The sequence below is a fragment of the Choloepus didactylus genome, chromosome 8 (genome assembly GCF_015220235.1).
Source record: "Choloepus didactylus isolate mChoDid1 chromosome 8, mChoDid1.pri, whole genome shotgun sequence".
Taxonomy (NCBI): Eukaryota; Metazoa; Chordata; class Mammalia; order Pilosa; family Megalonychidae; genus Choloepus; species Choloepus didactylus.
In genome coordinates, this window is record NC_051314.1 from 59,792,246 (window position 1) to 59,818,182 (window position 25,937).

Genomic DNA, 25,937 nt, shown 5'->3' on the forward strand with positions numbered 1-25,937 from the left:
AGCAATGGCTTGTAAACCTCAGACATGACTTCACACCCAAGAGATTGTTCCACTGCCCAGAATGAAAAACGATTTTCAAGGGAACTCCTGGCATCACTTTTAAGAGCACTTTGTGCATGGCCACACTATGAGGCTTTGCCCGAAGGGCAGCGGAGCAGCAGCTGTGAGTGCATAAGCCTCTTGCCTCTGGAAGACTGCGTTCATAACTCAGCCTTGCTTTGGCCACAGGAAAAAATGTACTTGGTTCATTTTTGTCCCTACTTAGTCTCATTAGAAAACCACCACACCATTTGGCTCAGTTTACTCCAACTGGCAGTATTCTGCAAGCAGTTGTTGAAGAGGAGATCAGGGGTTGGTTAAACAGGGCCTGGCTGAGGTGTGTTGGCTTTGCCGAGAGGAATCCTGCTTGCCACCTGCCTGGACTTGAGCTTTCTTCAGGCCAAGTGCTATTAATTCTTCTTCTCTTGAACATTAAATCCATGTCAAACTTCCGTGTTTCCAGTTAAAACTAATTCATGAGGTATTTGCTCTTCTGAACTTGGAATCTGGGAAGGTTTAGAGCTCTAGAGTGTCTGAAGTACAATTGTTGCCTGGGGGGTGGGGGGGGGAAGGTCCCATTTTTTAAAGCATTTGTTTTCATGGTGCCAGGCAGGGGTTCACAGACCCCCCAGACATTCATGTATTACTGTTACCTTTCTGTAAGTTTGGAGTGAGATGCGAGTGTCTAGGGTTTTCCACCTGAGACTTTAAAAGTAATGGGAAAAGTAGAAGGCTCTTGAAAAACTGCTTTAAGGGAAAAAGGAAGTTATCAATTTATAGGGCTGAAAAATACCTACCAGTTCCACTTTTTTTTTTTTTTAACTTAGTGCTTGTCAAGTGAAATAAACACAAGAACTTATCCTAAATAGTGTCACAAAGGTAACTGCATCAATTGGCTCTACATTTAATTCAGAATCTAGAGGCCTGCACAGCATTCTCTATAAATGTAGAGAGAACAGAGGAATTTAGCTTTTCTCTTAATACATAAAGTGATATCACAAAAGGTTTTATTACAAAAATGTAAAATGCCCTCAGCCAAACTATTCAGGTGACTTTAAAACACAGAAACTTGACTGTGACATTCCAAGTGGGATATACCTTAATGATAAAAAGAAGAGCAAAAAGTATCTTACGATAGTCATATTGTTGTGATAGTGTTGGTATTGTTATTCTGTGACTATTGTGATTATATTGTTGGATAAAATAAATAAATAATAATATTAGTGTCTCTGAGAACCAGGATTTTCTTGTAGAATAAAGACATACAGACACATGATTGATGAAGCAGGTAAAATCTCTGTAATTCTGAATTAAATTAGAAGTATAATTATGAACCCAGGATGTACTTTGTCCTAAAAATTTCTAACTATTCTGAAAAGATCTAGAAACAATGACCCAGTAGCAATAAACACCCTTTGTGTCCAAATTGTGCTATATAAATATCATTTCCCACCAAAAGGAACCAGGTTTGGAACAGAAATTGTCCAAGATAAGCACAGAAGCATTCAAAGGCTATTAGATTTGTATCAGAATTACTCAGAAGCCAACTAGAATAGTGCCCCCTGGCCAAAGATGGGACAATTTGATCATCAAAATGGATAATATCTGCAATGAATAGAAACACATCCAATATGTTTAAATCCATGACTTTACATCGGTACTTTAAAAATAAATACTCATTGGTTATCATTGGAGAATGCTAGGGGAACAACTCATTAGTGTGAAAACTGCTAATGGTCGGAAAGAATCAAGTATTCAAGGATCACTGACTTCCTTTCCCAGTCAGCCTCCATTGGCACGAATCCTCCTGAAGATGAATCCTGACCCTCAACATTGGCCTGGACCTGCTTTCTTGGAGATACTGACCCAGTCTACAAGGGCTATGCTGCCAGTCACCTCTGCCAAAGAAGTTCCTCCTCAGATAACAGGAATGGTAGAAGAATCATTCCACACAGTTTCATCTGCTTGCTCAACTTTTTCATCAACTCATATTACTCTGCCTCTACTTGGAATTTACATGAGCCCTCAGATACCTAAAATTCATGAAAGATAAGTGCAGTGGAACTGGGATGGAAGGAAGAAGTACTGATCTCAACCCAAATTTGCATCTCACTATGCCCTATAATCCTGATTGTAACAGAATCTAAATATTTTTTTTTTGTAGTTTAATTGCTATTATTAAAACAGAAAAAACAAACAAACAAACACAAAACCAGTTTCACATTTTATGCTCCATGAATCCTAGGAACTTTTTGATCCAATAATAATATGAAACTAGCAAGGTTCTAGATTTGAGATACAAAGTTCCCATATGGGCTTTTATGCCACTGCGCATAAGAGCTCTCGCTCAAGCCCAAGCAGGTCTTCCCCTTCCATCCCTCTCTTTATTGGCCATCACCAACCACGCCACCCATAGGGGTTTTGTTTCCCTCTTGCCTCTGACCATCATGGCGCTGCTCTTGAGCACAAGCAAACCCTCTGTTCTAGTTTGCTAATGCTGCCAGAATGCAAAACACCAGAGATGGATTGGCTTTTATAAAAGGGTGTTTATTTGGTTACACACTTACAGTCTTAAGGCCATAAAGCGTCCAAGGCAACACATCAGAAATTGGGTACCTTCACTGGAGGATGGTCAATGGTGTCTGGAAAACCTCTGTTAGCTGGGAAGGCAAGTGGCTGGCATCTGCTCCAAGTTCTGGTTTCAAAATGGCTTTCTCCCAGGATGTTCCTCTCTAGGCCACAGCTCCTCTTGAAAATGTCATTCTCAGTTGCTCTTGAGGTGTTTGTCCTCTCTTAGCTTCTCCGGAGTAAGAGTCTGCTTTCAACGGCCGTCTTCAAACTGTCTGTCATCTGAAGCTCCTGTGCTTTCTTCACAGTATCCCTCTTGCCTGTAGCAGCTTGCTCCTTCTGTCTGATCTTAGATAGTGCCCCAGTAATTTAATTCAGACCCACCTTGAATGCGTGGGCCAACACCTCCATGGAAATTATCCAATCAGAGTCATCACAGTTGGGTGGGGCGCATCTCCATGGAAACACTCAAAGAATTACAATCTAATTAACACGGATAGGTCTGCCCACACAAGATTACATCAAAGATAATGGCATTTGGGGGGACACAATACATTCAGACCAGCACACTCTCTCTTTCAGTTTAAAAAGGGTCTCTAAATTAGCCTCAAGCCTCCTAAATTTTATATAGGAATTTGAAATCTACTTTTGTAAACAGTATAGTAAATATAGCACATTGTCATGAGGTCAGGTCAAAGAACAAGTTGGGAGGAATCCTTTCTAAATTTTGGGAAAAAATTTCAGAAAAAGTTATTTACAGTATTTTAAAGTAATACAACCTATCTCTTGACAGGCAGGTTTTTAAAGTGAGGTATAAAGGACCTGCATTCACTTGACTGCTGCTCCAATTCTGACTCTCTGGGGAGGGGGAGCGGAAACATTTAAGAAGCAGGGATTGTCTGGGGAAAAAAAAACTCACACACATTCTAACTTAGAGAATATAGCATCTTGGAGTCTACATTGTGTAACCTACTGGAAGCAAAGAAGTAAAGATACAAGGCATGCTTCCACTAGCAATGTAAGAGGCAAAAGGCTTTTTGGAGACATTTTGTTTCTGAATAATATTTTCAATTTCTCCTGGCAGGATAGAGGTGAATCTGGATGCAGGGGAACAATCAGAGTTTAGCTCAAGTCTCACTTCCTTTGTGAAGCCTTTTGTGATTGGAGAGTCCCTAGGGATTGCCCCCCTCCCATTTTTTAAGTTTATATCTCTACCACTCATTAACTACAAAAACATTTAGTACCATCTATTTACTAGGTAATAGTCTAAGTGCGGGGGTATAGTGATAAATAAGGTAGACATGGTCTCACCTTATGAGCAACTTACATTCCAGCAGAAGAGACAGCCTGTGTGTTCACGTCAAGAACTATGATGAGTCTGAGTTTTACCCCACAGGCAAGATAACCAGTTAACCTGCCACAGTTTCCTGGATGCTATTAGAAGAGATGAGACTCTTGGGTTAGAGATGAAAGATAGTTTATTATTCACAGCAATAGCAGTTGCCAGAGAGATAGCATTTTTGTGCAGGCTCCCAAGTCCCAATTCCCATGGGGTGAATGTGAAGAGGACCAGATGACACCTGCACACAAAGTGGGCTGTGTTACAGGAGATGAACTCTGAGTTTAGGACCCAAACTATATTATAATGGGTAATAAGCCTATTTTGGAGGGAGACACTATCTTTATTACATTTGGCAGTAAGCATGCCTAGCCCCTCCTCCCAGAGGGAGACACTATCTCTATCTTCCAAAGCTGTCCACTATACAGACATCCTTGAGAGGGTAGTCTGGACCAAAGACCTGTCATGCCTTACTTGCAATATTTGCAGATAAACGAGAACCCCATGGAGACTTGTCTTCCAACAGCTCAAAGCAATGGCCTGGTTGGTCAGAGTAAGGGCAGCTCTGCTTACAGGAGCGAGTGGTCGTTTTCACATGCTGCCTTCTGGGGCTTGTGGGTGGGACCACAGTACCCAAAGGGGCATGTCTTGGGGTGGGGCAGAGGAGGAGCAGGGCCGAGCCAAGGAAACCTCCATGTGACACTTCTGTTGGCAACTCCCAGGAAACTTCACAGTCTCATGACAGCATGAAACATTAATGACACGTCTCATGGCCAGAAGTGTTGCATGGCAGGTGGCAGCCAGGCTAGCCACTGGAATGACCAGGCATCCAACCAGGAAGAGGCTGAGGGACTTGGAAGAAAGATGAGAGCCGGTCATGGAATAATGGCATTAAAAAAAAAAAAAACTGTTTTGAAGTGAATTAAATAAGAGTCTCATGTTGGTCAGAATTTATTTTATTTTAGCCTGATATGCAGGAATTTAGAAACAGGCATATGGATTTTCTTGAAGGTTGGTAAAAACAAAATGGGTTTCAAAGCTGGCTGCCAAGTTTCAGCCTTAGTTAATTTTTGTGGATGAGCTTTAAACTCCTAAAAAACAATTTTAGAATAGAAGTGCTGATGTCCATACTTAACTGTAAAAACATGCAGTGGAAGATTTGATAGACATCACAGAATTTTGTAGGAAGAATTTGACAAAGGTACGGTTGGTAGGATAGTAAATTTGCAACAGTAGTAAAACTAAGAAAATAATTGCTGTTGGTGAGAAGGATGTATCAAATGAACTAAAATGTCTCAATCAGAAATCCAGGCACACACAATGTTTATTTCCTGAAATGCTCAGTGCATATCTGTCTGGAGTAATAAATTGACCTGATGCAAACAGTCACAAGAACATCTGCTAATTGCCTTTGAATTCTTGGACTCACTGTTTAAATTATTTCTCACTAACAATGTTAACAAAAATAGTACATGGACAACATATCTTCTAGGCTGCCCAGGGGAGAAGCTACTGTACATTTTATCTGTCATATTTAAATTTTTTATTTTAACCCCACTCCTCTAAAATTCCCTGTGCCAAAACTTGCTATATTGTGGTAGTTGGAAGCCAGAAAAGGCCATGTTCTTTTAATCCATTCCCATGGGTGCAGACCTATTGTAGGTGAGATTTTTTTGATTAGATTATTTCAACTGAGGAGTTGCCCTAAGGTGGATCTTAATCCTTTCACTGGAGTCCTTAATAAAAGATGAAATTAAAAGAAGATCATAAAGAAAAGCCTAAGAGAAGATAAGAAAGGACCTACAAAAGCTCAGAGAGGGAGGCACTGGAAACAGAAACTGAAAGCAATGAAACCCAGGAATGAAGACCAGCAGACACCAGCCATGTGCCTTCCCATGTGACAGAGGTGTCCCGGGTATCAGTAGCCTGTCTTCAAAGTCCAGGTATAGCCTGTTGATGCCTTGAGTTGGACATTTTCACAGCCTAAGAACTGTAACTTGTAAGTTAATAAATCCTCATTGTAAAAGCCAACCCATTTCTGCTGTAATGCATTCTGGTGGCTTTAGCAAACCAAGACACATATGTATGCAGGAAAAGAAATTTTGTATTTTACATTTTTTTCTTAAAAAACTTTATAAAGTACTTTTGCATTCATTGTTGTATTTGATACCATTTTGTTCTAACAATTACACTTTTTCATAGAACAGTCATTGTCTCCTTTTCATAGTTGGAACAACTGAGAAAGGTGAACTTCAGTGATCACCCAGAGCCTTACAGTATATCGAATGACAGTACAGAACAAAAAAGTTACACAGTATTGTCAATGTACTTAATGTCAAAGAGCTGTCCACTTAAAATGGTTAAGAAGATTTTTATGTTATGTTTATTTTCCCACAATAAAAAATAAAAAAAATTTAAACAATATTTTGGTCTGGTTTTTCCTAGAGCAACAGTTTTATGTAAATAGTTTATTTACTTGGTGAGATGGTAACTTCTGGTTTAGATTATTCTTACAATAGAGCTATCTCCATTAAAAAAAAAGTAATGAAATATGTAAATAAACAAATACACACCCACACAAATGTTTTCTGTGGTCCAGTTTTATAAGAGGAGGAATTAGACCAATTCTGCAAATGCTTTATAAAAGAAGGAAGAGAAGGAATGAAAGGAGGGTAGGATGTTTGGTGATGTCTGAGATTCTTTTGTGGACCTTAACTTTTGGCTTATGAAAACCTCAGAAGTTGGGAAAGAATAGCTGGGAGATTTGGGATAAAGCTGATGACTTTCCTTTAAAAGGAATTACACATCCTATTGTATTGAAAAATTAAGGGGCAAAACTTAAGAATTCATTTATTTAATAAATATAGTTTTAAGGAGATAAATGTTTTTAATACGGAGAATAAATTGTCACTACTCAGGAGACATTAAATCTGTTTCTTTTTTTGTTTTTTTAAAATTATACCTCTACGACTTTAAATTGCTTCTGTTTTCAGTTTAAAAAACAAACAAATTTTCGGGCTAGTTGAGTAGTAAAAGTAATAGCAACTAGCATTTTCAGGGTGAAGAAAGCTTCCTCATCAAAATGGGTATTGAGTTCAACAATAATTGAGCAAATGGAATTAGAAAACTGTGACTGTGTCAATACAATCATGAACTTTTTTTATCTTTATGCAAAGAAACTTGAAGTCAAAGGGGATATAACTGCTGTAACTTGTTATATGTAGAGAATAATGACAGTCATAAACACAAAATAATATGAGATCATGGAAAGCCATTCAGACTATGCTTCTGTTTCTGGTAGGGAGGCAAAAGAATATATCAGCCAAATCCATCACTTTCTGCTGTGGCTATGGTGAATCTTTAGATGAAATCCCACCTCTTCCACACCATTTCCCTCCACATAGAGACAAAGGGAAATGTGAAAGGGATAATTTGTCTCTTCCTGAGTGCTTGTGTCTGGGAAAGGTAGAATTAGGCTAAATTTAATAAGGCTTATAGTATTTATCAATGTTAATAATACTACTATGGCTATTTGTGTGAGTCCCTGCCCCCAAATATATGCCCGACCTGGTGCCCTGGTGCTTAAAATTATACCAATGGATTTATTTCTTTGGGTTTTAAAGGCCTTGGGTCACTGAGAATCTCCGTGGGAGGGCTAATATTCAGAGCAGAGCATGACACATAGTCAGTGTCCAGTAATCGTTTTTGAATGGGCACTTCATTATTTCCTTATGGGTATTACTTGACAGTCAAGTGAAGCAAAGTGAGGTCCTTAGCTAAGACAACTGCGCAGACAAATGGTACCTCAGCGGTCAGAAGTGAGGAGATGGGCACTGAAAGAGAGCACAAAATAATAAATTTTTTCCAACTGATAAATTTGTTGAAGTTTTGCCTTTCCTAGAAATAATTTGCCAGGACTCACTTTCTCTTCCTTCTACTCTTCCTTCTTTATTCTTTCCCCCCTTTAAGATCCTTCTCCTTTCCTTTTCTTTCTCACCTGGCTAGTACCATAAAGAATTTAAGGGTGTACTAAGAGTCAGCCTTCTTAGAATCACAGGTATTAGGAAGAATAAGTAATTTGTACAGATAGGAAACAATAATAATTTCAATTGGCTAGACATTAAGTGACTTTTCTAAGTCTTTCATATTTTTTTCATGGCTTTTCAGGATATTTTGGGGGCATTAAATACATTTGGATAATTTTGCATTTACTCTGTGAATTCAGAGGAGAGTCAAACTTGCCTTATCCTTTAAAAAATTCTGATGGTTAGTGTTAAATAAATCTTTATTGAATATCAAAGTGTGGTGATAATTCAATGTCTGAAATAAATAGACAAAGCTGAATTATTGCTTATAATAAAGGAGATCTGTGCCGATTGGGCACAGTTTCCCTGAGAAGAGTGGATTGCTGAACTTACATAGGGCTTGGGAAAATTATGAGGTTTGGAGATTAGCATACTTCGAGAGGCGTAAGTGGGTTGGCCTCATAGGTTCAAGCATGGTTACTCAGGTGAGACACTTATCGAGTGGCTGACGTTCAGAGGTGTGTTTCTTGGAGTGAGTGTGTTTCTCATTGGTTGACTTTGAGAAGTGAGAGACTGCTCGTGATTGGGTGGCTTGCAAAAACATGATAATTGAGACAAAATTGTCAGTGATAGAGTGAATGGATTTAAAAGTGGTTCTGATAGCTACTTGTTACCTTGGCTAAAGAAAAATCACTCTTTTTCCTATGATTGTGTGAACATTTTTATTTTCATCTCCCCTTTTTTGGTCTTTATCCAGCTAAAGTTGCAGGAAGATTGCCCAGTCCCTCAATACTGATGTTTATTCTCTTAAAGATGAGGCTTCATCTTTTTTAGCATAATTTCATCCATCTGTGGAGCAGCTTTCAAAAAAATGGACAACAAATATTGAATAACTGTGGCACAGGCAAGTATAACTAGAAGTGTTATAAGAAGGGCCTAGAAAATACTCTGGAACCATGACCTAAGATTTCTTGGGCCTGGTCAAGAAAATAATAATTCCTTGATTCTATTTTAGACTGCCAGCCTGCCTTTTCTTTTAGTTTGGATATGGATTGTTCCATCTAATCTGTAGTGTTGATTCAGTTATAACATGAAGTATAAACAACGGTGTACAGTCCTTTCTAGTTGGCCCCCCCCCCAAAAAAAAAAAAAAATCCAAGTCTCTTCTGTTGGGTAAGGAACTAACTGGTTTGTTGTGCTGTCGTTGCCTGGATCAATTTTTTTATATGCTAGTCAATGTGCGGAATAAAATATTTTGGATGACTACCCCAAGTTGTCTAATTTATGGATTGGGTCATTATACTGAGGAGAGTTACAATTAATTTCCTCAATTATTTATTATATGTTTGTTAAAATCATATAGTAGATACCTCCTTGAAGAGTCTTATTTAAGGACAGAGAAAGCAAAAGATATAATAGTAGTGTAATATAGGAAATATAGCTATAGATATGATTAAGATAAATAGAATGTTAAGAATATGTGGATATGTCTGGTTACAAATTAGAAAAAGAAATAGATGATTTATTAAGCAACATATAAATGCCATTTATTTTATTCTAGAAGAGAGAGAAAACCTAAACAAACCAATAGCTGCAAACAAAATTAGAAATGTTATAAAATGTTGCTATAGAACTCTCAGTATTTTAAAATATATCAGACTCGGATGATTTTACATCTGTTATATATTGGGTAGCATTCAAAAGGAGACAATTTGTGCATAATACAATTATTCAAGATAGCAGAAAAACCAGAAATATCCCCAAACCATTTTACAAAACTAGCATAATCTTAATATCAGACTTAATATTGACAGTATAATAATTATAGACCTATATCTATATAAGCAAATCAAATTCAGCAGTGTGTTAAAAGAATAATATACCAAGTAAATTTTATTCCAGGAATGCAGCGGTGGTTCAAAAAATAAAACCAATAATGTAACTTATTTCATCATAAAATTAAAGAAGAAAAAGCAATATCTTTTAATGGAGTCTAAAAAAAAATTGGGCTAAATTTAACTTCATTCCTAATAAAAATACTAAGAAAAATAGGGACAGAGAAAACTATCATAACACAATAAAGATTAGCAGAAAGCTCAATAGCATGGCTCATAGTTAACAATAAAATACTCAATTATTCTCCTTAAAAACAAGACTAAAACTAGGATATTCACTGCTATCCCATTATTGACTGATATTTTGGAGGTTCTAGATAAAGCAATGAAGCAAGAAATAAATAAGTGGCATATATTTTAAAAGAGAGACAAACATCCTTATTTGCATATCACTCAGGTGATTCTACTAAAGGTATTAGAATTTTGTAGAGTGGCTGGATATAAGATTAATGTCAAAACAAAACAGTTTCTTTTCTTTTTATTACTAATCAGTTAGAATCAAGAAATGTGTTCAAAAGAACATTTCAGGATATGTGTGGGCAAAATTATAAAATGTTATTAAAGGTGCTAAATAAATGAAGAAATTCACCCTACTCCCAAATTGAAAGTTAATATTATGAAAATGTCATTAAAAATGAATATATTATTTATTAATTTCCATCAGTATTTCCACATGTGCTGTTTTAATAGGACAAAACATTGTAAAAACTTATCTGGAAGAATAAATGTTGCAGAATTGCAAACATTTTTGGAACATTATTATTGATGGAGTTCTTGCATTACCAGATATCAAAACTTATCATAAAGCTACCATAATCAAACTTGTATGGTACTGCACAGAAATCAGTAAGTAGATCAGTAGAACTGAATAGAAAGTCCACGTATATCGTGGAGCCTAATATATTATGAAGATGACATTTTAATTCAGTGAGAAAAGAATGATTTGTTTGATAAATAAGGCTGGCAGCATTGGCAATCTAGTTGGAAAATACAAAGCTAGATTCCTATGTGCTGTCATATGCAAAAATAAATACCAGAGATATTAAAGGTCTATCTATTAAAAAAAGTGAAAACAAAAAGTAGAAGGAAAATTAAGAAAGAATAACATAGATCTTTAAAGGTAAAATAGATGAATGAATACAGAAAACAATTACATTTTTCTATATGTTAAACTGCATCTCAAAAAGTCAAATGGCAAATTCAGAGAAAATATTTTCAATACCAATGACAAATAAGGAGTTATAATCCCAGACATATAAGTGCTACAACACATTGAATAAGAAAAAGATAGTCTAATGGAAGAATGAATTCAAATGGCCCATAAATATTTGAAAATATTATCAACCTCTCTCACTAGTAGTCAAAGAAATACATACTAAAGCAATAATTAAATATATTAAATATATTTTTTTCACCCATGATATTGGAAAACTTTAAAGAACTAGATAGCATCAATACTCACATATACTTGGAGTGAGCTCATTTAACTCTTCAGAAAATTATTTGACAGCCAATTCTTCTTTGGAAATATGTTCTAAAGAAATACTTGAACAAGGGCATTAAAAACAAACATGAATACAGATGTTTGTAGTGGAAAAACTTAGGAGCAAACCTCAATGTCCATGAATTTAGAGAATGATAGAAAATATTTTAATATATCTACTTTGTGGAAATTTATGCAGCTGTTTAAAAAGAATGAGGTAAATCCATATATATATGTATATGTATATATATTTCACTTATAGGCATGTCCTAGATATGCTTTTAAGTGAAATAAAACAAATTTCAGAGTAATGTATAAAGAATAGTCCAAACCTTGAAAAAATCAAGTAACCAAAAAAATTTGGGTATATAAGTTGTCAGATGTCTTGATGAGTATAGAGACAGATGTGTGGGAGGATAAATATCAAACAGATACCATTGGTAATCTGTTAGGATGGGATTGGTTGGGGGTTAGAGGAGATTATTAATTTTTTCCCTTTCCTACCTTCTATGGTTTCCCTTGTACTATGAGCATATACTACTTCAAAAAGATAGTGCAGTAAACATGAAATTTCTGTTTATTCATAAGAAATATAGGTCATACAAAGCATGTTAGAGCTCTTAAAAAATTAGGAACTCTAGATTAAAAAAATGACAAACCCAGCAAGTACACTAAAAGTGTTTCAGAAACCAAAGAAAGGAAGAAAATCTTATGAAGTTTTGGAGTTTCTGGAAATCACAGCTCTATACTTATAACACTATAAAACTAATGTTATTAAGTGTTAGTTATTATATACTATATTTTCTTGTGGCCAACTTGAATTAGAAAAAAAACTCAGCAAGCAACAAGCAAACAAGAACCATGCAGACTGTCTCCGTGTGACTTATCTAATGATAGGGATCGGGAATTATCAGTTCTGGCTGTTAGGTCAAAAATTCAACCCTTGCTCAACGGACCTATTTTTTCTTTTTTCTTGGCCTTCATCCATCTTGGCTGTCCTTGTATAGACATGGATTTAAGATATTCTCTGACTCACAGAACTTGACCAAGAGAATTTTTACAAGAAGTTAACAGTGAGGAAACTGACTCAGGAGGTTCTAACTTGCCAAGTTCAGGTGAGTCAGTGGTTAAGTTGAGATGGGCCCCAGAAAATCATTTTAAACAGACTTGTCCATCTTCCTCTTCTAGATTTTAAGTACTAAGATTTGTCTTTTAAGATGATGTCTTTTCCCTCAGCAAACCATATTTTTTTTTAATTAAAAATGAACACAAGTGATAAATCTGTACTTGTTTGATTTTAAAAATACCTAAAATTGTCTCATTATTCATAGTTTCGGTTTTCAGTTTGCTTTCTATAGCCAATGTATAAACTGAGTAGATTAGCAGAGATTTAAATCTCACAGATATCCTGTTCCTGTTTTTCCCTGCATTGACATTTCACAGGAGACAGGGCCGGAGATAACAGAAATGCGGTATAAATAACGATGTGGATGCTTATCTGAACTTTGTAATCAGATAAGGTTAATTTGTGCATTAGTTTAAAGTGAAGAAAAAATGTATCACGGAGTCTGGGCTCCCTCAGGAAGATCCTGATGCATACTCGACCACCCTAAAATCCATGGACTAACCACTGATTTTTCCAATGAAAGATCAGTTAAAGGAAGACATGTTTACATCTGGAATAGATCTATTAACAGAGGACATTTTCCTGATCATATTGCAGTAAAGTCCCTCAAGCCTATATCATGTTGCAGGTATATCAGGTGACAGGTGACACAGGAGGTTGAACACCAGAATAAAGTTACCATTTGTATGCATTTTGAGTTCTTCCTATGCAAAAAAAAAAAAAAAAAGAAAAAGAAAAGGGTGTCAGCTTTGAAGCAGTTGCTTTAGATCAAGTTCTGCTGGAAATAATTGGGAGTGACTTTGGATGGAAACATACCCTGATGCGGTGGCACTAACTAGTGTCTAGGGGTCAGCAAACTACAGCTTTTTGTATGGCCCCAGGGCTCAGAATGGGTTTTATATTTTTAAATGGTTGCAAAAACAAAAAGAATAGTTCATGATACATGAAAGTGATACGAAATTCAATTTTTGATGTCCATAAATAAAGTTTTATTTGTATACAACCACATTAATTCGTTCATGTATTATCTATGGTAGCTTTTGCGCTACAATGGCTGAGCCAAGTATTCATGAGTATACATGGCAGAGACTCCAAGTCCCTCAAAGCCTAAAATACTTACTATCTGGCCCTTTACAGAAATTTGCCAGCTCCTGGATTAAATACCACTGAGCGTATTTGCCGTGAGGACTTGTATATATTAAGTTTCTTTCGTGGTAGGTTGAATGACATTAATTAATTCATTTACTCATTTTTTTTACACACTTTCAGTAAAATTTTTATTGAGTACTTATGCTGAACCAGCATTAGGGATAAAGAAATGTGTAAGGCAAACACCTTGTTCTAAAGAAGATTATATTAAATGAATGCATGTCATTACTTAGCATGACAGTCATGTTATCCTAAGAATTTTTTAAAAAGAAATGCCTTATTAGGTAGAGGACTGTAGTAATTGTAGGCCCTCCAAATCTTTCCAAAGAAGAGCTCTACCACCAGGTTTGATGTAAGGCATGTAGGTTGCAAACTTTTCTCTGTTCCCTCTACACCAGCGTCCTGAACTTCCTTTTCTCTGCCTGTATGGTTACGTGGGTTCCCTGCTCTTGTGAGATGAGCACTGTATCTCACTACCATGACAGTCTTGCCAGCTCAGATTAACAGGCACCATCACTCGGTACATGCCAGGTTGCAAGTACTGTGCTAGGGACTTTAGCTGAAATGATGCCGTTGAATCCTCGCAACTCTGCAAGGTAGAGATGATTACTCCCATTTTTATAAAGGGGAAAATTGGATTTCAGAAAGGTTAAGTTAACTACTAACAAGGTGCAGGACCTCAGACGTAAGATTGCCTGTTTACAAAGTCAATCTTTTCTATGTCAATTTACTAAATTTATCTTGTTTTTAGACTCAAACTTTCTCCAACCCCCCCCCCCCAACATTTCATCTTTTGGTTATTCCTGAGATGTCAATTGTTAGATAAGTTTCAGGCCGGAGCTCTCAACAGCAAATAAATATTTGTCAGGAAATATGCTTGTTTCCATGTTCGTGGGTGGCAGTGACTTTATACAAGAACTAGTTCCACCCAGCATTCCACTTTTGTTCCTACCTTTGTTTCTAAAACATTTGTGTTTACTAGAATGAGGAGAATTTTCCAGGCAGTCAGTGACTCACTCTAGGTTTCAGTCACTAAGTAGTGTGCAGTAACGACAAGAGACCTGATTTCATGGCAGAACAAGCACCGGCTCAAGTTGTGACTCTGATATTTTCTTGATGTGGGACCTTGTCAACATGACTTCACTCTCTGAGCCTTGGTTTCCTCATTTGTAAAATCACTGACGGTGAATCTGAGAGCAGTATCTGTCTATTCCCTATGTGCATGGGGCCAACTTAGGATCAGTTTCAAACCCTCTCCTATCAATAGTGATCTCTGGTTGGTAGGACCACAAAATCACAGTGTTGGGAGGAGCAGTATAATGCATAATCTTTAAAGTCAGAAAGACATGAGATCCTTTTCAGGTTCTGCTACTTATTAGCTGAGGGATCTGAGGCACACTGATTTCATTTTCTTGAGTCTCAATTCCCTTATATGTAAAATAGGGGAACTATAGTACCAACTCTTACTGATCATAATCTTGAGTACTTACCGTGTGCCAGACATTGTTCTAAGTACTTCACATGTATGGACCAATTTAATCCACCTACCAATCCTATAAGGTGGTTACTAATATGAAACCCACTTCACAGATTGGGAAATTGAGATGCATAGATGTCTAAGGGCACAAGCTAGTAAGTGGAGAAACCAAGACTTGAAGCTTGGCAGCCTGGTTTTTGAGTTCAGTTTCTTAATAATTATGCTGTTGCTGCCACAGAACTGGCTGGAAGTTTAATGAAGTAAAATATATGTAAGGCTTTTGCACAGAGTAGGTTTTCAATAAGTGTTGGTTACCCACCTTTAAAATAGTGTTTTTAAAAGTGTAACCACCATTCATGTGCACTGGAATCGCCTAGGATAGAGGTGGATTTGTTAGGAATGCTGATTTCTGGACTCCTATCTGAACCTACTGAATTCTGGGTTTTTTTTTTTTTTTTTTTTTAAACAAGCCTCCTGGCTGATTTTTGGTGCATGAGATCTTAAGAGCCAGTACCTAAGAACCTACAGCCCAGTTTGCTAACAGTGGGAAAATCCTTTGTGGCATTGCTGACCAACCACTTCCCCGGGGCGTCTTAAAAATTCCTGTTATGATGAACTTCCTCTATCACAAGGCAACCCATCCTATTTTTTAAAAAGCTTAGTGTATTAGAAATATCCATTGTGTAACTGAATGAAAAAAAACAAACGAAACTTGTCTATCTTACTTTCTCTCCATCTGACTCATTTATCCTTCAGTGGAGGAAGGCAATGGGAAATCTGTTGTGGGAGTGCATGGGACCACAGAGTAGATATGTTCATAAGCCTGGCAGGTGGAATGCAGTTTCCAAGGTGAACAGTGATGTAAGGAGAAGGTCTTCATGGAGATATCTGTTCCAGCATAGTAACAGGGAGCTTGAAGATTGATCAAACATGGGAATCTACGTAAGCAGGAAGGCAGGTGATAAAATCATCAGGGAGATGATCAAAGGACTCAGAAATGAGTGTGGGTTGATATGCTGAAATGGAGTATGGGGTGACTGGTCACAGGGAAAAAGAGTCCATAAAGCAATAGTGGAACTACCAATAATTTCACTTGACATTGAGACAACCAAGTTACCAAATCAGGATTCTTTAAATTTTCCTTTAATAGGGACAGGATTCCATGTCTCCACACAATGTTACATTAGAGATATTTAATGAGTGAATGAAAATGATGGCCACATGGTCCTAACCTTGGATTCTGCAAGGCTGGGAATGGGACATATTTTCCCCATGAAGATCATTAAAATATTCAAGGAAAGCCTTTCCTTCTCCAGCTTAAACATTTCGAGTTTTCTCAGCTGTCCAGCATAGGACCCGGTTTCTGGAGATTTTCCCATCTGGGCAGCCATCATCTTCACACATTCCAGTTTGTCAATATCCCTCTTAAAATGTGGTATCCAGAGCTAAACACAGGGCTCCCATGTGGCACAACCAAGCTGAGTGCAATAGCCCCTCTACCTCTCTTGTTCTATGTGTTATGCCACCACTAATGGCCACCTCATACCATTTCCTAATTAAGCAGCTTAATATTTTAAATAATTCACTTCTACTAAGGCAGCCTAAGATCACATTAACTTTTCTTGCAGCCAAATCATGCAGTTGGCTTTTATTAAAATTTCTGTCCGTGAAATCCCTGAAGTTCTTTGTCACATAAAGTACTCCTAAGCTAAGACAAATTCGGCTTGCATTTGTGCAGTATTTTACATTTATCTCTACTAAATTTCCTCTTGTTAGCTTTGGCCCGATACTCAAGCCAATGGATATATTTTTGAATTCTCTTTCTTTTATCTATCATACGTAGCTAACCCTTTCAGCCCTGCGCCATTTAAAAATATTAGTAAACCCCCTATAACTTCATACAAGTTACTACTATAAAATATTTAATAGTAATGGGCTTGCTGCATTTCCCTAGGATTTCTCTGTAAGCTCTCCCTTCACGATGCGTTTTTCAAATGCAAAATTATTTTATTTGTCAATATTCTATTAGGGGCTTATTGTGTGCCAAAAGCCAGGTTATGCCCTCGGGATGAAAATATGCACATGATACAGTCCCTGCTCTCAAGAGATTCAAAGCCTAATGAAAAAGACTGATGGACTAATAGAATTGTGTGCTGAGGGCAATAATAGAGAGATGTACCATGGATCGTGGTAGAATCAGGAATATGGTAAAATAATCATAGAATGATGAATATCCATTTGAGGTCAAGTAGACCCACACAGTTTAGAAACAACTTGTCTCATGTAGTTCCAGTCTTATGAACCCTTTTATTACTTTTATGCAACACTCTAAAAAATTACCACCACTATGTTCTTTTTAACTGCTAATTTGAAGGCCCAGCTATGGTATAATACTGTTAACTGGACTCCAATTCTCGTCTAGATGCTCCTACCAATCAGTTAAGTAAAACCACTTATTGCCCTCCTGTAAAGAATATTTTGACTCTGTTCTTTTTTATAACTTTTTATGCCCCCTCATCCCCCAATTCTGTCCTGATACCCATGACTAAGGAGAGTTCACTCAATCACAAATGGCAACAATTAACTCTGCTTCCATTTCAAATTACATTGTGTTTGTGTGTGTGTTCTTTAAATGCTAGTGGCTCGAGGGTCCCACCCTACTGACTTGTTTAGCCTAAGTTGGGCTATAATGCCAAAGTTTAGAGTAGTTCTAATCTGGTCTCCCTCACAAAGCAAAATCATTGAAGGAACGGCTATCCTGCTACGCCTCAACCACTCAACATTACACAGGCCAAAAACCTTGCTTCAGGGTTCCATGGAAAATATTAGTTATTTTTATATATACAAGTCAGCTCTGGATTAGTTTATAAATTTTTTTTTTTTTTTTTTTTTTTTTTTTTGCCATAAAATAAGCTAGAGAGACTTGGAGAACCACCCAGATGGAAATTAGGCTAATTCAGTATGTGCAACTTGGCTGTTTCTAGTCAATCCCATGTGTTTAAAAGAGAGAGGTTGGACTCCTTCTCAGGATTGAGTGTTGGTACTTGGAGTAAGGGCTGATGAAGTATGATTTAGTTCCGTCCAGTAGCTCATTAAAGAGAAATGCTCGTCTTTTCTCTTTTTGGGAATTGCCTTTAAGCTCCAATGGTTTCTATTTCTGTTGCTATTTTGAGGGCGGAGGCAGTGTCAATTAAATACTTACCTATGAAGTCAGATGGACCTGGGTGTGCATTCTACTCTTTGTTAGCTGTGTGCCCTGGGGTAGGTTGTAACTTCTCTATACCTCAATTTTCTTGATGGTACAATGGTGATGCTCAACAACTTCTTCTTCAGTAGGCTGCTGGAGGATTAATCGATGTGTGAAACTGCTTAGGAGAGCACACTGTTTAAAGAAACTGCTCAGTAAATGTAAACTATTTTGTTGTTAAGGTTAAGGTAAGCATTGAGGATTTGTGAGGTTTATGGATAATGATGTTGACAAAATAAAAGTGCAACCATTGGGTTTCAGTACACAAGTAAAGCCCTAGAATATTTCTAACAACACCTCAGGGACATTGTTCTCTGAGCTAGAGATATTTTCGTCCAGATAATTCCTTTTCTGGGGGAGGAGGGATGCTGTAGAATGTTTAGTAGCATTCCTGGTCTCTACCCACTAGATGCCAGTATCATCTCTCCATCCCTAGTTTTGAAAACCAAAAATATCTCCAGATATTGCCAAATGTCTCTTGATGAGCAAAATTGTCTCTGGGTGAGAACCACTGCTCAAGGCAAACAATGATCATGTCACTCTGAAGAGAGAGTGAAAAGAGAGCTGAACTAGGATCAACCTAGCTCCTCCATCTTTTCTGAGAGCTCTGAGATTGGATTTGAAGGAATGCCTTTGGCTTTGATGAGCTGGATCCCTATACTATTTATGTAATGGGTGCCTTAATAATGAGATTAATGCTTTCATATGGCTGACAATCTACCCGTCTGACACAAATGCAACACTCCAGTGGGCTCCTTCATATAATTTTGGACTAGGGAATAATGATACATTGCTTTTGCATGCTATTCCACTTGCTACTTTTGATCCAGCACTGAATTCTGCAGGAGGAAAGAAGGAATTTTCATTAATAATAAATGTTGTTTTCAAGAAATATTCTTAGGCTCATTAAAGGTAAAACATTGAGCTAGGGAAAATAAATGGCAGAAAAAATATTATTCACATAAAATAGATGTGCTAATTGGCAAGAGTGGTTCAAAGGGACCTCTCTGCTCTCCAGATACTTTTAACCTTGCTGATTTTCTCCTTGGCAGTGCAGTGTAAAAATGAATTCTCTGAGCCTCTTGATGACATTTTGCTGGATTATAAGACATATTGCATGTAGATTTATGATCTGCAAGAACTCCATCTGTACCACTCATGGGAGATGGTGCCACTGATGATGATTCCAAATGGTTTATTCTTTTTATTTACTTAGCTGATTATAAGAACAAACTAAGCTGAAAGAACAATTTAACTTGATTTGGAGAAATATTTCACAAATTCAGTCAATTATTTTATTTCTCTGAAGGGCTTATGTGGAACAAAAAATGGTCCATAATTTTATAAAGACAGTTAATGTTTTTTTCTTCCTGAATAAATGTCAGAGATTTGCAAAGAAACCACCATCAAAGAACCCTCTACTAGGTGAGTGCTAGAAGTAAATAGTATAATCAAATACATAGTTCTTTTAAATCAATTACTTTTTTACCCTCATCTCAACCCAAGTCAATAGTTAGTGTAAATGAATTTAATGAGTTGACATTGTACCATTTTCAAGATACTGTGATTCTTTGAGAGAAGGCCCTCATGAGAATGAAACATGAGTTGCTGGTTCAACCGGCAGGGACCAATTATATAGCTTCAGTTGGCAGCTATTGTCATGGCCACTTAAGTTTTAAGTCTTTTGATATCCATTTGCAACCAAGACTAACATTAAAAAATACTATTACGTTCTTTGGCAGCCATCCTAACCTAATTAGGAACTAACTCAGACTTGTACATTTCTTGTAAACACATCAGCTGACCCTAAGAATCTGGCCAGGGCTAGAGCATGATTTGAGCTTGATTGAGGAGTTTATCTTTTTCCTTCTTCCCATAATGCACTTACAGGTCTGGATTATATTGAGCAGAGATGCTTTTTCTTTATTTCCCAGTTTTGACATTTTAAATTGATTTACTCTCATGCTCTCATTCTCTTGCTCTTTCTCCTCTCTTGTGCGGTCTGTCTCCTTTCTTCTCCTTTGCTTTGCCTTTATTTTCCTTGACTGTTTCAACTTTATCATTTAAACATTTATGGAAGGACTAGACTGACTGGCTCTAGCACATTAATGATGACATCAGAGAAAACCATTGTTTTTTATCGGTGAATTGTGTATTACAAGTTTGATTTTGTAAAGTAACTATTTTGAGAAGAGGACTGCTCATTTTCTCCTTGGCTTCAGCAGTAGGTTGCCATTCAGATGAGCACAGAGAATCAGACGCCAGTTTTAACGTAGGCTATGGTGAAATAGGTACTTACAAATGGTCATGGCATGCAGTTCTATCCCAGAGATAAGTTATGGTGGACCATGTGTTTTGAATTTTGCAGACTACTGTTGATAAGGAATAATTATCAACTTGGGCTATGAAAAAATACTTACATTAACAGCTAATTTTTAAGTGTCTAATATGCTCCAGGATCCACACCAAACACTTAATCCTTACAATAACCCTACAGAGATAGATATTACTTTCATCACAATTTTGAGATACAAATGAGTCTGAAGGTAGTTAAATAGCTTTCATAAAGTCACATTGCTAGCAAGTCTGATTCTAAAGCCTGTGTTATCAACTAACATATTCAACTGTCTTTCCACTAACTTGAATATAGTTCTTTTTATAATCCATTAGAGAAAGAGCATGACAAATTTTATTTAATAAGATGGAGGTGAGCAATCACTGTTTTTGATAACTGTCTACTGTGGCTAAGAAAAATCTTTTTGGGTTTTGGTATATTCTGTGCTTTAAATCACTCTCTGGGTATACTAGTGGGTTTTAATAAATAATAAGTGGCTGATGTGATATTGCTTTTAAACTTTGGACTATTTCATCTGCAGAGCTGGTTCTTTCAAACTAATTCTACCAACTTTGGGAAAAGAAATTCATTTCAGCACAGAGATGAGCATAACATGCATATAACACCTTTTTCTGTAGCCCTTAGTCTTGGGAGCAAGTTTTCAGTTGATGAGAAGTGATAAATAAGAACAGAGCTAGAATAAGAATTTGTTGAACTTCAAATGGCGAATGAGGTGGTATTGCTGTTGGCCAAAAGATCCTCCAGGTTTTGGCTTTAGATAGTTCAGAGACTTGATATGAAAATAATAAATGCAGGAAAGTTAGACTCAAGAATTTTTACTTTGGTCAAGTGAGAAGCTCTAGTACAGATACTCAGTAGATCTAGCCCTAACTGCTACCTGTGTGGCTTGGTATTGCCTGTGGGTCCCAGGGATGGATGGGGGCAAAGGAAAAGCAGGGGAGTAAGAAAAGGAGTATGAGAACAGAATAGAAAAGGGGAGGCTGGAAAGAGGAAGAAAGAACTGGAGGGAGGGAGGATTGATCTAATGAAAGGATACCAATAGAAGAAAGCTGTCTTCATGGTGGGAATTATTAAGTGTTGTCTCAGAAGGATACCATGCCATGGTTTAATTCCTCTGAACATAATTTAATTCTTCTGTTGTGGTAGAATTTTTTTGGATCACTGAGTAATACACATGGTGGATTAATGAACCACTTGAGGAGCCATTCCACTTTTTCTGTCTGTCCCTTGGTTTTTACACATCATAATATATTTTGGAGATCTTCTATATTAGAACATAGATGGCCCCTCGATATTTTTATATAACTGCATAGTATTCCTTTGGTGATATAGCATAGTGTGTATAATTGGTCCCTTGTGCTGAATATAATTCTTATGAATAATTGCAAATAATACTACCACTACTGATATTATACATGTCATTTGTGCATGAGCAGGTTTGTCAGTGGGAAAAATTCTGAGTTAAAAAGTGAATGCCAAATATACTTCCATTTATTTCTACTATTTTGTATGACTAGGCTTTAATACACTCTTTTTTTTTTAGATTTTTTTAAGCATATATTTTATTTTATTTTATTTTATTTTATTTTTTTTTGCCATACATTGTCTCTTTAATTTAATCTAGAAAAGCCCTCCTTTGTTTTTTTTTTTTTTTTTTTACTTTCGATTGTTTACAGTACCATTACATAGTTGTACATTCATCACCTAAATCAATCCCTGACACCTTCATTAGCACACACACAAAAATAACAAGAATAATAATTAGAGTGAAAAAGAGCAATTGAAGTAAAAAAGAACACTATGTACTTTTGTCTGTTTGTTTGCTTCCCCTACTTTTCTACACATCCATCCATAAACTAGACAAAGTGGAGTTTGGTCCTTATGGCATTCCCAATCCCACTGTCACCCCTCATAAGCTACATTTTTATACAACTGTCTTCGAGATTCATGGGTTCTGGGTTGTAGTTTAATAGTTTCAGGTATCCACCACCAGCTACCCCAATTCTTTAGAACCTAAAAAAGGTTGTCTAAAGTGTGCGTAAGAGTGCCCACCAGAGTGATCTCTCGGCTCGTTTCGGAATCTCTCTGCCACTGAAGCTTATTTCATTTCCTTTCACATCCCCCTTTTGGTCAAGAAGATGTTCTCCATCCCACGATGCCGGGTCTACATTCCTCCCCGGGAGTCATATTCCACGTTGCCAGGGAGATTCACTTCCCTGGGTGTCTGATCCCACGTAGGGGGGAGGGCAGTGATTTCACCTTTCAAGTTGGCTTAGCCAGAGAGAGAGGGCCACATCTGAGCAACAAAGAGGCATTCAGGAGGAGGCTCTTAGGCACAACCATAGGGAGGCCTAGCCTCTCCTTTGCAGCAACCGTCTTCCCAAGGGTAAAACTTATGGTAGAGGGCTCAACCCATCAAACCACCAGTCCCCTATGTCTGTGGTCATGTTAGCAACCATGGAGGTGGGGTAGGCGAATACCCCTGCATTCTCCACAGGCTCCTCAAGGGGGCACTACATCTTTTTTTTTTTTTTTTTTTTTTTTCCCCCTTGTTTGTCTTTTTTCTTTTTTTTTTTTTTTTTTTTTTTTTTAACTTTCCCTTCTTTTTTCAAATCACCTGTATGAAAAAAAAAGTTAAAAAGAAAACAAACATACAATAAAAGAACATTTCAAAGAGACCATAGCAAGGGAGTAAGAAAAAGACAACTAACCTAAGATAACTGCTTAACTTCCAACATGTTCCTACTTTACCCCAAGAAAGTTACATAATATAGCAACATTTCAGTGAACTTGTTCCTACTACATCCATCAGAAATTAACAGACCATAGTCATTTCTGGGCATCCCCAGAACGTTAAATAGCTTATCTGTTCTTCTTGGATTATTGTTCCCCCTTCCTTAATTGCTCTCTACTGCTAGTTCCCCTACATTCTACATTATAAACCATTTGTTTTACATTTTTCAAAGTTCACATTAGTGGTAGCATATAATATTTCTCTTTTTGTGCCTGGCTTATTTCGCTCAGCATTATGTCTTCAAGGTTCATCCATGTTGTCATATGTTTCACCAGATCGTTCCTTCTTACTGCCGCGTAGTATTCCATCGTGTGTATATACCACATTTATTTATCCACTCATCTGTTGAAGGACATTTGGGTTGTTTCCATCTCTTGGCAATTGTGAATAATGCTGCTATGAACATTGGCGTGCAGATATCTGTTCGTGTCACTGCTTTCCGATCTTCCGGGTATATACCGAGGAGTGCAATCGCTGGATCGAATGGTAGCTCTATATCTAGTTTTCTAAGGAACTGCCAGACTGACTTCCAGAGTGGCTGAACCATTATACAGTCCCACCAACAATGAATAAGAGTTCCAATTTCTCCACATCCCCTCCAGCATTTGTAGTTTCCTGTTTGTTTAATGGCAGCCATTCTAACCGGTGTTAGATGGTATCTCATTGTGGTCTTAATTTGCATCTCTCTAATAGCTAGTGAAGCTGAACATTTTTTCATGTGTTTCTTGGCCATTTGTATTTCCTCTTCAGAGAACTGTCTTTTCATATCTTTTGCCCATTTTATAATTGGGCTGTCTGTACTATTGTCATTGAGTTGTAGGATTTCTTTGTATATGCAAGATATCAGTCTTTTGTCAGATACATGGTTTCCAAAAATTTTTTCCCATTGAGTTGGCTGCCTCTTTACCTTTTTGAGAAATTCCTTTGAGGTGCAGAAACTTCTAAGCTTGAGGAGTTCCCATTTATCTATTTTCTCTTTTGTTGCTTGTGCTTTGGGTGTAAAGTCTAGGAAGTGGCCTCCTAATACAAGGTCTTGAAGATGTTTTCCTACATTATCTTCTAGGAGTTTTATGGTACTTTCTTTTATATTGAGATCTTTGGTCCATTTTGAGTTAATTTTTGTGTAGGGGGTGAGGTAGGGGTCCTCTTTCATTCTTTTGGATATGGATATCCAACTCTCCCAGCCCCATTTGTTGAAAAGACCATTATGGCTCAGTTCGGTGACTTTGGGGGCCTTATCAAAGATCAGTCGGCCATAGATCTGAGGGTCTATCTCTGAATTCTCAATTCGATTCCATTGATCTATATGTCTATCTTTGTGCCAGTACCATGCTGTTTTGGCAACTGTGGCTTTATAATAAGCTTCAAAGTCAGGGAGTGTAAGTCCTCCCACTTCGTTTTTCTTTTTTAGAGAGTCTTTAGCAATTCGAGGCATCTTCCCTTTCCAAATAAATTTGATAACTAGCTTTTCCAAGTCTGCAAAGTAGGTTGTTGGAATTTTGATTGGGATTGCATTGAATCTGTAGATGAGTTTGGGTAGAATTGACATCTTAATGACATTTAGCCTTCCTATCCATGAACATGGAATATTTTTCCATCTTTTAAGGTCCCCTTCTATTTCTTTTAGTAGAGTTATGTAGTTTTCTTTGTATAGGTCTTTTACATCTTTGGTTAAGTTTATTCCTAGGTACTTGATTTTTTTAGTTGCTATTGAAAATGGTATCTTTTTCTTGAGTGTCTCTTCAGTTTGTTCATTTCTAGCATATAGAAACATTACTGACTTATGTGCATTAATCTTGTATCCCGCTACTTTGCTAAATTTGTTTATTAGCTCTAGTAGGTGTATCGTTGATTTCTCAGGGTTTTCTAGATATAAGATCATATCATCTGCAAACAATGACAGTTTTACTTCTTCTTTTCCAATTTGGATGCCTTTTATTTCTTTGTCTTGCCGGATTGCCCTGGCTAGCACTTCCAGCACAATGTTGAATAACAGTGGTGACAGCGGGCATCCTTGTCTTGTTCCTGATCTTAGAGGGAAGGCTTTCAGTCTCTCACCATTGAGTACTATGCTGGCTGTGGGTTTTTCATATATGCTCTTTATCATGTTGAGGAAGTTTCCTTCAATTCCTACCTTTTGAAGTGTTTTTATCAAAAACGGATGTTGGATTTTGTCAAATGCTTTTTCAGCATCTATTGAGATGATCAATTGATTTTTCCCTTTCGAGTTTTTAATGTGTTGTAATACATTGATTGTTTTTCTTATGTTGAACCAGCCTTGCATGCCTGGAATGAACCCCACTTGGTCATGGTGTATGATTTTTTTAATGTGTCTTTGGATTCGATTTGCAAGTATTTTGTTGAGGATTTTTGCATCTATATTCATTAGGGAGATTGGCCGGTAGTTTTCCTTTTTTGTAGCATCTTTGCCTGGTTTTG